The sequence below is a fragment of the Corvus hawaiiensis genome, chromosome 4 (genome assembly GCF_020740725.1).
Source record: "Corvus hawaiiensis isolate bCorHaw1 chromosome 4, bCorHaw1.pri.cur, whole genome shotgun sequence".
Classification (NCBI taxonomy): domain Eukaryota; kingdom Metazoa; phylum Chordata; class Aves; order Passeriformes; family Corvidae; genus Corvus; species Corvus hawaiiensis.
In genome coordinates, this window is record NC_063216.1 from 34,651,999 (window position 1) to 34,666,012 (window position 14,014).

At 40.9% G+C, this 14,014-nt stretch overlaps 1 protein-coding gene across 1 annotated transcript in view; it reads left to right on the forward strand.

Annotated features, from left to right (window-relative positions):
- The window catches only part of TMCC3 (transmembrane and coiled-coil domain family 3), a 134,440-nt gene that overhangs the window by 28,051 nt on the left and 92,375 nt on the right, over positions 1–14,014 (forward strand). The window lies entirely within an intron of this gene.

A 14,014-nucleotide genomic window follows, 5' to 3' on the forward strand; every position in this document is an offset into this window, starting at 1 on the left:
GGTAGCACAACAGTCCTCAAGAACTGCTTTGGCCTCACAGGGGGCACTAGTTACTGGGGTGAGATATTCCATAGATGTTGTAAGGTATTTGAACCTTGGTAGTGTGCCCCAGCCAAACCATCTTTAGCTATTCTTATCAGAGCCCTCAGAATGGGACCAGGCTGGAATTACCCTCACTGGCTTCACCTGGCCTTTCCACTTTCAGCTGCAGCATATCAGCCCCAAGAAGGTTTTTAAGCTCCAGTCTGAAGGCTGGAGGGGAAGGCTTATATCTGTTTTTTGTCCTTTGCTGTCTTGTTGTTTGGGTTTCTGGGACTAACTTGGCTGCTGATCACTGGATGGGTTTTGTTGCTGTCATCATCTTGATGCTGCTTGCCTGGATCAGGAGCCCTACCTGTTAGAGCCCTCAGGAATTCAGCAAGGACTGAAAGGTAAACTGTGCTAAGTTGGAAAAGAATTGAGAAAGAAGAAGTTGAAAAACTAAATACCAAGACAGCAAGGAATAGATGAAAAGGACTGTGCTGCACTAGATTGAAACTAATCATATTATCAGAAAAATGTGTGTGGGGCTCGTGGACAGAATAGAGAAACCAATCAAGCAATGTGAAATCTCAGTCACAGCAGTTGCAAAATGCATAAGTACTGTGTTATGTAAAGGTTGTAAGGTGCATAAGTAGAGTATCATGTAAAAGTTGTAAAATGTATAAGTAGTATAAGATAAGTAGGTAGAATGTATAAGTAAGCAAAGTGTATAAGTAGGGTATTATGTTAAAGTTGTGAGATGTGTGAGTGGAATGTATTTGAAACAATAAGAAGCTTCTGTGAAATCATATTGATTCTTTGATCAGAAGGCATGAGTTCCTCCACATAAGACCTCCAAGAAAAAAGGACTCTGATTACAGCCTCCAAAAGGGCTTCTTTGTGCTTCTTTCACAACTTCCTTGCACTTCTGGGTTGTCTTCCCTGGCTCCTGAAAACTCATTTCTTTTCAGTGGGGCGCCTGAGGCATCTGCTTCGCCCCCCCTCACGTGGAGTTGCACTTGGCAATGCTGGCTGCAAGTGAGAAGCTTAGAGCTGACTCTTTATTACAGTGTCTAGTACACACTGTGACAGATGAAGGTCTAGAAAGCTACGTGAGGTTGACACCAAGGTGTGTAACCACTAGAGAGATGAGAAGCAGAGAAATATCTGCAGCCTTCCTGAAGACATGTCTTCACCTGTGTTTTTCAGAAACTAAAGTAGTCATCTGGTTTTTGTACTCAGACTTAATTTGCTTGGCTACACTTAGGCCCAGAGATGTAGCTCTTGAGAAGACTGGGGGAAAATAATAATTTGGAAACAAGATAACAAGGGGAAAATAGGCATGATTTTAAGAATTGTAAATTGGAGTACAAATACCCCTTTCATCTTTGAGATGATACCATTTTCATATTCATTCGGAATAAATTTTGGTTGGGTTTTTTTCTTGTTTGTTTGCTGGTATATGAGCTTTTTGCTTTTTATTGCATCTACAGGATCCTGATTTACAGCTGTATGGGAAAGTAGCAGTGGCTCTTGGTTAAAAGCAAGATTCCTATCTGAGGTGTTTATGCCTTCAGACTTCTTCTCAGGGCCAAAACATCTTTCTACTGGATCTACATTCTTGTGTTAGTTTCCAGCCTAGTTCTGTCCTTGGAATGAATTTGGCTATTCTTTTGCAGTCAATACAAAAACTTATTTCTTCTGTGTTTTTGTTGAGATTGCTGAAATTTTCTTTCCCCGGGACAGCACGTGGACAGACACAAACTTCCCAGAAGTACCTTTGGAATGAAACAAGCTTAAATCAGTGACTCAGTCACAACAGCTTTTTCTGATATTTTTAGAGATCTTTCTCCTTAGGAAGTGGTCCTGTGGCTTCAAAAGTAATGACTGCAGAATTGGATTCAGGCTTGGATTCATTGCAGGTTCATAAAGGGATTATTAACAGCTGCTTCTGTCAGTTGTAAATTTTGTCACAGAACTTTGGGATTTGGCTATAAAGGTGAAAATTTACTTTGCTAGAGTTACCTGAGGGAGACAGCCCTGACTGGGAAAAAGGCAAGGCTGGAGCAAAAGGCTGGGTTCATGTTTACCTGAATATTTCAGTAGTTTGCTCTGAAGGGATGCAAAGCAGAATTCAAGCTGTCCCTCACTCCTCTGGGAAGATCAGATGGCAAAAATGTTGTCAAACTGTTCTCATGAGAGATGTTTGGTTGGTGAGTATTGATTCACTATGGAGTGTTTCTCCTGAATTTTGATTTGTATCTGGCCCACAGACTAGGAAAAAGAATTGGCTGTGGCAGATGGTAAGAAAATGCAATCCTTGGCTGAAACAAATATCTGTGACCTGTTTGGGAAGATGTAGAAATCCATCACTAGGTGACAAGTCCTGTGTTTGGTAGCCCCAGAATGTATTTCACTGCTTGAAACTGCTTGCATAACAGCAGGGAGTAGAATCCAGCTCTGAGGTTTAAAGTGTTTACTCTGTGAAAATCCTCTGAGTTCAATTTTCTTCAGATATTTATGATCCAGTGAAGATTAAATTGTGGCAGAAGGTTTATGAAGCATGAACATATACATAAGAGAATGCACACAGTTGGATATTCACATCTGCACTTTTTCCATTAAAATCCTGACTGCCTACTTGGGGGAAAAAAGTAATTGGCTCAGAATTACACAACTGAATTTAGTTACTTGAAGTAATTAGGACAGTGTGTGTGGCTTGTGAAGGGGCCACGAGGGTGACTTTTTGTACAGAATCATAGCTTCTAACTTATTAAAAGATGAAATGTATAAAATGCCTCCCTTGTTTTAATGACCTGCTGGGACTAAAGCAACTTGTGGAACCGGAACTACAACTGCTCTGCAGTATGATAGTGGTTCACAAAGAACTTCGCAAATAATATTTTGAGTCTATCAGCATAGCAGCTACTTTGGAGATTGTGTACAGCTGTGAAAGAGGGGGCACACTGCTCTGAAGTGGCTTGCATAGAATGGGGTATGAAGGGGCTAAGAACCTATAGTTCTATTTTCAGTAGTGTTTGTGTACTTTTTTCACAGAGAGAAAATAATTTAATCCTTTGCGGCAATAGGTCCTTTTGGAAATAAGTAAGTCTAGCACTAGGTTTGCATTGTCCTTTTCCACTTGTTGGGTAATGTGTGGTGGTTATCTGTAACTCTAACATCTGGGGATGTTAGAGTTTTAAAAGATTTACTCTTACCAATTTTTAATAAAAGTTTGGGGTTTTGGTGTGGTTGTTTTTTTTTTTTTTTTTTTTTTTTTTTGTGGAATACTGTGTGAAAGATGCTGTATGTACAATACATAGAATGGTAGCAGAAGATAAACTGGCCTGGATTAAAAAAAAAAACCAGTCTTGGGAGACATAGAAATGCTAATTTTGGGCTAAATTGCTAGCATATACTTTGTAGTAGACAAAAATTGCAGAGCAGTAATTTCCTGGCATTCAAACATATATCTGAGAACACCTGTTATTATAATTCCAGCTTTATGTTCCAAGTGAATAGAATTCAATAAATATTACATTTTGTTGTCATTTTCTGTATACAGCCTTCAGTTTCAATTTACATAAACCATATGCTGTGGAGTGTTTTGCTGCTTACTCTGCTTATTGTTCTGTGTATTTTCATGTACATGGCAACACCTTGAATAGATTTGCTATCTCTCTGAGGCACCCCCTGAACGAGGGGATGTATTCCCTGGATTTATTCTTCCGGTATCAATTGTTTTAAAGAGTATGACAGTCAGATGACTTGGCAAATATACAGAGCCTGTTTGTTCCATGCTTGGTGATACTTGTGTTGCCCTGGTATTCTAGATTGTGTCTTTGGCCAACAAATCAAAATATTGTAAAAGTTTGTTCAGCCCATGCTGTGCTTCTGAATGCCTTGATCTAGCAATCTGTGTAGTGCTGTGACAGGCTGGGAGCATGAAGTTAGAGCATGTCTTGATTTTCATATGGTACTGATGGATAAAAATATTTGACAGTTGGTACTGCTGCATTTTCCCCCTTTCCTGCTACTTCTGGTTGGTTGTGAATTGTACTTTCCTATTGTTTCAAGTAATCATTAGTAATGCGAATATTTCATTTGGTTACTATTAAACCTATTAATATGATTTTGAAGCTGGATTTTAGTTTCTACATTCACATCATAATTTTGCAGTTGTAACAGGGAGGGGTAAAATACTGATTTGTTAGCTATGTTAAAAAGAGAACTTTTGTTTATCTTGTGTTTTAAAAATGGGCATAATTAAATCATTGCTAACTAAGAAAACAAATTATAAGTGCTTTCACTGAAATACTTAATTTGCAGTGTTTATTTACAAGAACCCAGGGGATAATGGGGATTGATCCTGTGATGGGTGCTTAATTTGATGCTTCTGGTGCATGCAGTGCTCTAATCCTAATGACTTTCAAACGATGGAAGAAATGAGTTGTATTCATCTACCATCACCTGAGAATCTTGCTTGCAGGTATCAAAAGCTGCAATCAGTTGAGAGGACTGATGGAAACTGACAGCATGTAATCTCATTCCAGTGAATCTGTGTGCTTCCAGCAGGTTATTACTTTCTTTCAACACCTGTAGATTTTGCACTTTGATTTTCCTCTTCTGTAGTCTTTCAAACTCTCCTTCCTAGACCCGTATCTCTTATGCAGGCACAGACTGGTCTGTGATTGATTTCTTGCTGTTGGAGAGTTGCAGAATGGCTCTCACAGACAGAGAAAAGATCCAAAATGGAGGGAGATTCTTTGGACATATATCTACCATACCATACATGCCATATGACTGGGCATGATTTGATTAATGGGGAGGAGAACTAGGGAGAAAAGGAGTGAGAAGCCTTGTGGTCTCCCCCTTTCTTCTGTGCCCTATGGAGCAAATATTCAGCCCATAGCCATAAAAACTTCATATGGTTGTGCATTTATACTGGCAAAGACAATTGGAAAGAGATTAGTTCTGATTTGTGAAGTTTACTGATGTTATGTATCTTTATTTCTTGATTCTTGTCTCATTTGTCTTTAGAACGATCCTTCAAATAGAAAATCAGAAATAAATTCATTTTATCCAGTTGATCAGAAATTTACTGCTGACAACTACATATTAAATATGCTGGTTTGTGATGAAGATTGAAACCCTTTTCTTTGGCACCCATGGCAGACTGAAGCAGAGATGGCTTTTGTTTGTCCTCCAGCCCAAGCCTGTTGACAAGTAAGGATGTGGAGATGGGGATGCCTTTGTAAGCACGGTCCATTCTCAAGGCTAAAAGGATTCTGCTTCCCTTATCAGGCAGTAGTATCTGAAGCAAACAAAAAAGGGCTCCTGAGTGAGGAGATATCTTGTATGACATGTATTCAGACAGAAATTGCCATGACCTCTGGGTTACCTTTGTTTATGTAAGGCAGGGGATGGCAGAGCAGGAGGAGGGAGACTGCTGCCAGCCCCAGGCAGCAGTGTGGGCAGGGCATGCTCTGCCCACTTCCAGTAAATTAAAATTTCTGAGACAGTGCAGAGTGGCCTTAACTTCCTACTGGCATTGACATAATCTCATATCCGGTCATCATAGCATTTATGCAGTCTGGTCAGAGACAAACTTATCTTCTTGAGACATTTCCATAGTATTCCCTCAGCTTGTGGAACTGAGATTCCTGAACTCTAACTAATTTCAATCACAGAATCACCAGGTTGGAAGAGACCTTCAAGGTCATGGAGTCCAACCCATGCCCTAACGCCACCTCAACTAAACCATGGCACTGAGTGTCACATCCAATCTTTTTTTTAAACACATCCAGGGATGGTGACTCTACCACCTCCCTGGGCAGACAATTCCAGAACTTTATCACTCTTTCAGTAAAAAACTTTTTCCTGACATCCAACCTAAATTTCCCTTGGTGCAGCTTAAGACTGTGTCCTCTTGTTCTGTCATTTGTTGCCTGGAAAAAGAGACCAACCCCCACCTGACTACAACCACCTTTCAGGTAGTTGTAAAGAGTGATAAGGTCACCTCTGAGTCTTCTTTTCTCCAGACTAAACACCCCCAGCTCCCTCAGTTGTTCCTCATAGGGCTTGTGTTCCAAGCCCTTCACCAGTCTTGTTGTCCTCCTCTGGACACGTTCAAGTGTCTTAACGTCCTTCCTGAACTGAGGGGCCTGGAACTGGACACAGCACTCAAGGTGCGGCCTCAGCTCTGAAGATAGAGTGTTTCCAAGCACTTAGTGAGCTGAAACCATGGATATATGGAACATCACACAGTACGAAAATGTTATGGGTATTTGATGAATCTTTTAAGTTTTTGACCTACTACTTGAGTCCAACAACCTTGGGCCCCTGTAAATTTCCATGCTGCTTCAAGACATCTGTTGCTTTTCATCTTTTTTGGTTTTCTGTATGGTTGGCTCATATTAACAGAAAAGGAAAAGACATGCTTTTATATTTCTGTTGGAGCTGTTTTCAGTGCTAGAGTTGCCCATGTGTGCATTTGGATTCCAGGACTCTCAGATGCAGGGACTCTCTCCTGCCACTGGCCTTTGTTGCTCTGTCTCTGTAAGTATGGCACTCTTGCCTCTCCTTTTCCCTCTTAACTGATTTTTTTTTTTTTTTTTTTTTTCTCCCTGTCACTTTACAGTCCCTTCCAGACCAGAAAAGCCCAGAGGAACAGTAAGGTCGAGGACTAAAATTACAGGTGACTCTCTTTTGTGCCAACCCCTTAGGGCTTGCTTCTTACAAGATTTACCCCCCTTATTTCTTGAGGCTGGTCTCCACTCTGCAGAGATGGGATGGCAGGTAGCTGCCTCTTCCCCTCCCTGCGAAAATCTGGCAGTACTGCAGTTCACACTTGGAGGGATGGAGGCTGCTTTTTTCCTCTTACAGCCTACTGGAGATATGTCAGTAAACCATGTGCATTGTGTTATGGGAAATATTTAATGCAGCAACTTTCTTAAAAGATTAATTTTTTTCCCTTGGTAAGCATTATATGCATATTAAATAAAATATTACCTCAACAAGTTGCATGTACTACTAGCAGCATGCACTCACAGGGATGCTCATTATACTCTCCTGGTTTTAAAGGGTCTTGTTTTTGAACTGGTAAGAGTTGCTTCTTGCATTTAAATGCTATTTCTAGCTTCTCAGACTCTGGGAAAATATTAATTTTGAGACCCATAAACCAGAAGAAAAAAGCTTTAAAAGCACACAATCTAACATCTCCTGGTTGTTTTCTTAAAGCAAGGTCCCCAATTCTGGGGATTCTTAGTTTTTAAAAAATACTGAAATTCTGCTTTGACCAGTTTTGCTCTGCAGCCTTGTACTTTCTAGAGCCATTAAAACCAACCTTGGTTTTGGTTTCAAAACTTGAATGTTAATACTGCTAGTTAACTTTTGGCATGGTAAAATGGCAAGAGTATTAAAATGTTTTTTAATTTTTTGTCTCTGTGTTGACTGATTGGATTGTTTGGATGTCATTAGGCTACTTATTTATAGCAGGAGTATGAGCAATGCACTATAAGCAGGGGAAGTAATTCCTGGCTGCTTTAGCTAGAAGTTCAAATGTTAATTCTTGTTAGTGTTTAAATTGAATGAAAGCATCATTTTGTTCAATTCTTCAGTATTCCAAAGAAATTGATTACACAAGTGCAATTTAGGCAACAACCTTAATCTCTCCTTTTATTATGCATGTTGATAGTGCCAGTATTAGCCTGCAGTCTTCCTGGCTTGTTTATGAATGTTGTACATTGCTTTGCAGTCACTTAATAATATTAAATTTCCTGAATTGAAGAGAAACTGTTAAATTATTTTTAGAATAAGAGCCCAGATATCCACAGCATGGAGATAAGTCCTATTTTATAAAAAATACATCCCCAGTAGAAGGATATATTTTGCTAAAGGTGCCCTAATGGAGATAGTGTTTAATCTTTCTGTTGTCTCTGGATTTTACGTACATGACTGAGTTCATGATTCAACGCACATGCACCATTACCACCCTCTTAACCGCTCCATGCATTAAAAACCCAATACTTCCTGACAGGAAAAAAAATTAAGAGCAATCCTTCCCTCCTAGCAGATATCTTTATTATAGACTGGTGTTCTTCCTGCACCAGAACTCAATAAAAGAACTCTTTTTTTTTTTTTTTTTTTTTTTTTTTTTTCAGTCTAGCTCAAGAACTTGACCATTGTATTGATTTTTACCTTGAGAACTGTGTATAGAACTTGGGATCAGCTAGGGAATTTGTTCTGTTGGGTCATTCTGTCATGATTTAATAGATTTAATAGCTGTGGAGCCCTTCTAGCCTCTGGGAATGGAGCCTGCAACATCACCAGGGCCTTTATACAGTTGTCGTGACTGTGGTGTTTATTAGAAATGGTAATTGGCTGCTCAACATCCTGCGACTGAGAAAAAAAACAAAGTATCAACCCCTGTAGTATCATTGTGGTTTTGCATCTCCTATTTCTACCCTAGCAGCCAGAGCAATGTTCATGCCTGGAACTTTTCTAGTCCCTGCAGTTTTCTGCCCTTCCAGGTTCAAAGTATATTTTGGGTCTGGCTTCAAGTCCAGTGGGTGTAAGACTGAAGAAATACTCCTGGGCCTATCAGTGACTGAAGGAGGACATTGATTTAATGATTCTAGTTTGCTAGATATATGGGGACTTTGCTGCATGTTAGCAGTTAAAGATAGGTTTTAAGTTTGGGTGGGGTTTTTTTGAGTTACATTTCTTAAGGTTGCCTACTGGTAATAGGTGGACATGCAGCTGTAAGTTTTATATGAGTAAACTGAAGAAGACTGTGATACTATCACTGATGGTCCATACTTTGCTATCAACTGGAATTGTGTTAAGTTTTTAAGAGAGAGAGTGTTCTGGAATGTTAATATGCACCTGACAGAAAACAGTGCAGAGAATGTATTTATAGGAAATACAGCTAAAATTATTTCCAAAAAGGGAAATTTAATAAAGTGGAAAACAGATTGAAAGTACTGGTGAGCTAAGCACTACTGGTATGTTTTAGCTGTCCCTCAAATTTTCCTCACTAGGGGGCTATGGTTTGGTGCAGGTTTGCAGTCAGAATACCAAGCAGCGCCCTCAGAAAGCAGATCAGGTCATTTGTAAATCTGCTTTTAAAGCAGAGAAAGGCACAACAAAATCATCCTCCTTTGCTGTATCTGTAAAAAATAATAAAACTGGAATAGTGCAGGATGATAGAAGGACTAAATGAATGTGCTTAATGAATGCCTGTGTGAAGACTTAAAAATAATTTGTTGGAAACAGAAAAGTTCTGAGGTTTTCTTTGGCTGCTGTTTTGCAGTTCAGACTGGCTGATGAGTATAATAGTCTTGCTGGCCTTAATATTCATTAATTCAAATCATGTCAGTCATTATCTGTTCTTTTTACTCTTCTTTTTTTAGAAGAGGTGGTCATTTATTTGATCAGTTCTTAGTGAGGTGGCTCCATTTGATTTCTCAGTATAATTGTAGTTTGTGCACATCTGCAAGTAGTGATTTTGAGTTTTGCTTTTCATTGTTTCTTGTTCCAGTAAATCAGTCACAGAAGAAAATGTGGAGTCATCTGAGGGGAAGATCTAAGTAGCCTGCTGGGCTGTCTTCAAATCAGATATCTAGCAGACTGGCCTGGAAAGAACAACACCATCTGGATATGGAAAGAACCCTTAAGATGTTTTTGCATCACAGAAGGTTATTGACAGGGTAAATGTGCGGCAGTAAAGCTTGCCAGAAATCTCTGAGCTGGTCCATGTGCTTTCCAGCAGCTGTGGGTGTTAAAACTTCCGGGACTAACAGCCTGCAGCTGTGCTTTCATTAGTTCCCCGTGAGTTTCTGAGTTTCGGCTCTCACTGAAGTTCAGTTCCTAGATGTTAGGACTACTTGGGGAAAAAAAACAAACCTCCTTTGATTTATTATTTCCGTTCCCTGGTATGAATCTGTCCCAAAAGTTTTTCATTGTCAGTAGCTGAAACATAGTGTTTTATCCAGTCTAAACTAGTGATAGCTTACAAAGTATGGGTTTAGCTATCTAAAAAAATCAGCTATTTTAACTAAAACTGTTCTTAAAGCCTAAAGACTAAAATTTCTGCTCATGAGTTACCAGACTTCTCCCTAGCAGATGTTAAAACCTCTCATTAGGAATAAGCTTTTGGACAGTTTCATTCCACCACTAACCTAGTAGAAGCTCAGATGATACCTTAGGTTAGCATTGCAAAGGCAGTGGATGTCACATTTAGCCTGATTACTTATTCAGTGTGGATAGCCATTACTTACAGTGAAGGTGCTTGGGAACGGCCTTTGGAATAATGGGCAACTGGAATAATGTGTCTGCTTTTAGCTAGAATAAGCTGCCTTATCAAGTCCACTCCTGTGATCTGTGCTTGTTACTCGTTTTAAGGTCTAAATCAGTATTTTAGCCCCAGCACAGCTAGTGGGACTGTTTTTTCAGAAGTTCTCTCTCCAGGCCTGGAGGAAAGAATTTGATCTCATCCCTCTGATTTGAGGAAAGATTATATTGCATTCAGCTATTCACTTGCACTCTCTCACCGCACTTCAACAACTGTCTTGGATTTGGGGAGCTGTAAAGGATGCTTTCAGTGTGTTCTGTTAAGCAGAACCCATTCCTGGAGCTAACCCAATCTAAATCAAAATGTGGTGAAAGTGAAGTTGAAAGAAAAATGGCTTAAAAGCCAGCCTGTGCTGTAATCACCCAGTGAACCTTTCCCCTCTCATTTGAGTTCATTATCCTAACCTGAGGAAGCTTAAAATCAGACTAAGTGCAGATGTTATCAAATACGACTCTGCATTCTGTATTCAGAGCTCTGTGCCGCCTCCTGACTCTGCTCCATTTTTAGCTTTGGAATAATGTAGCACTTGCATGATTTATTACACAAAACATTCTGGCAGCAGAAAGGATCAAGAGTAGGTGGGGTCATTATAGCTGTTATCTAATTCCTTTTGAATGTTAGAGAGTATTAAATTAAAAAAAAAGATTTTTTTTTTTTTTATGTATGCTCCAGGGTTTCCATTTTGTGTTGAAAAAGGAGTGGATTATCCAATAGCTAGTTGACCTTCCCTAAACAAGGTAAGATCTGAATGCTGGAAATCAAAAGCAAGAACTCCCAGTAACCTCAGGAGGGGCAAGAGATTTAACTCCCTTAAGTGTGACTACAAAAGAGACTTCTCCCCACTCTCTGGAGGGTAGCCTGGACATCTCCCTTCCCAGCCTGTGTGCCTGCTTTTGTGAGAACAGAGGTGGTGCTAGAGGAAAACAGGCACTCTCTCCTACATCTCTTCCTGGTGTGTGACTCCCACAGGAGACTCCTCTGAATCTACCAGGATCATGGTGTGAGGAAGGAGGAGGTAGATGGGGACAAACTCTTGCCTTTTCAAGAAGCCTCTGCAGGCTGCAGTGAATAAAGGACAGCTAAACATGGGGCATGGGAAGTGCTAGCAGCTGTCAAAAACCTCATGTTCAAGCACAACATTGTTTTTTACCAGTCGAGAGACAACTTGTATTGGATGATGCAGTGAGCCACTTGTCGTGAGAACAGGGAGCAGTCATAGCTCTAATCCATATCTGTGGGTTAGGTAGTGGGGCCTAGGAGAGAAGTGTCACCATCTGAAATATCCTCAGCAAGGAGAGCACTGCAGTCCCTCTCCTGCTTCATGTCTTCTTGTGTTGGATTTGGTGGCTTGAGGAGGCCGTGTATCATACGGATGAGCTGTGGACAGTACAAGTGCCAAACATGGCAGAGGGACCTGACCAAAGAGGGGTGTGAAGTAGGAAGCAGCATGAGTCTTGCACTCAGTGCAGAGAACACGTGCTGTGTCCTCATTGTTCAGCTCGTGCAACCCACAGCATGATGCAGCTAATGCAGAGAGCAGGAATGAACTGGCTGTGAATAATAGATCTAGAATATTTTGGAAAACTAGCACTATAAAAATTTTAAAAAGGTGGTTGCACTTCTTCAGAAAAGCTTGCTCTGCAGTGCAGAAGCAATGAAGATTTTGTTACTCTTTTGTTTGATCAAAAAGTGCATTAATAAAATTATTCGGTTTATTCTTTTGCTCATCCTACTAGCCTGAGAACAAGACATGGAAGAGTTTTAGGCATCTCCAATCTGCAAGCACTCTTGTCTATTCAACTTTAAGCTTGATTGTGTGTGACTGTGTAGGGAGGAAGGAACAAAGGCTTTATTTTTCTCTCATTTGCCTTAGTAATCTTGCAATGAAAAGTCAAACCAGTTTACATCTTTTTATAGGATTATAAAGAAAAAGTACATAATTGGAAAAAGAGCAAACCTAGTGTCATAGGTTAGCAAGCATAGTCCCGGAAGGGATGTCCTTGCTAAGGGGTGCTTACAGTTTCCTCTGGGAACTGATAGAACCTATCAGCTGGCCAGTTTGAATATGGACAATTCTCTAAGCCACTTAAAGTTGTGATCACCTCTGTGATCCACATTTAAGAATAGGCAAACTCCCCCTCCAAGCTCTCTCTCGTTTCTGGCGCTGGGACAGGTGGCTGCGGGGCCCGAGTGGGGGCCAGCGGGCCCGGCCAGGCCCTGCTTGGGCCAGGCCGGGCCGGGCCATGGCCATCCTGAAGCCGATGGACCTGTTCCAGCCATGGAACCCCCCCCCACTGCCTTGCCGTGGGCAGCCGGAGTGGCTCGGCTCTCCCCCCTCTCCACTGCGATAAGAAAAATTCAACATTCCAGCTGCAAAGCTGCAAGGCCGAGGTGAGATTAACCCTTTTTATTGCTGTGAAGAGCTGAAACCCTGAGGGAAGAGAGAGAGGAGATGCTTAAAGCTGAAATTCTGTTGTGAAGCTATGATATATCAGAGTATCCTGTTGTAATTTCATGAAGATATGGGGGGTGGAGTGTTCAACTCGTGAGCAAAAGCACCTGCGCTGAGATAGGCAGATGCTGACGCAGCTGTAATTTCATGAGAAGTTTGGACAGGGAGAGATGAACCAGATGAGGACTTTTGCTCCAAACGGGAAAGGAGAAAACCTCAGTCTGTAGAGATGGACCAGATGAGGACTTTTGCTCCAAATGGGAAAGGAGAAAACCTCAGTTCCTAGAGATGCTCCCAGAGATAGTCCTAAAGATGAAGATGATGAAGACCCTTTGCTCCGAGGGAAGGAGAAGGGCCTCTGTTTTTGTTTCTGAACGGCTCAACCTTAAAATTATACCCCAAAAAACTTCAAGAGTGGACCCTCGAAAGCAGTTGCGGGAAAAGCTGCAAGTCGGGGGAAGGGACTCACACGCAGGCAGAGACTCCTCTTCCTAAATGGACTGAACAATATTTGGAAGTGGGCGGCTGTCTCGTTGTGATAATGTTTTCATAGCATGAGCAAGAAGAGACTTTTCTTTCTAAATGGACTGAACAAGGTTATTATGGAAGTGGTAAACAGACTGAACATCTTAAGGGTTGTCTTTGAACATTGTCAGTGGGAGAAGGGAGGAAGGTGGGGGGAGGAGGAGAGTTCTGAAGGTGGTATAATTTTTTTTTCCTTCTTTTAGGTCTGTTAATAAACTTCTTTATATTCTTTCAAGTTTGGTGCCTGTTTTGCATTTCTCCTAATTCTTATCTCACAGCAGATAAACAGTAATGAGTATTTTGGACCAAACCACTACACCTAGGTCCTCCTTGTAGTTTCTGGTCCCTGCAGAGTCTCCAGCCTTTTCACTAATATTGAGCTATTAAAATTCATCCTGGAAATATTGCCCACATGTCTTTGGTCAGAAAAAGCAGCCTTCAGAAACACTGTAAGTACTGCAAGCCCTCCTGCACCGTCTGTCCATCCTAGACAGATGGAGTGAGTGCATGCTCATGCAGTGCAAGAGGCTTTGCATCCACACAAGTGGAGGAGTCATCATCTAGTTTTGAGGAAGGTTCTCAGGCTATCTTTAGCAGACAGACAACTGCTGGGTTGCACTTATAGAAATAGAAACAACCTTCTAGTCTGACTTCAGTGCTGT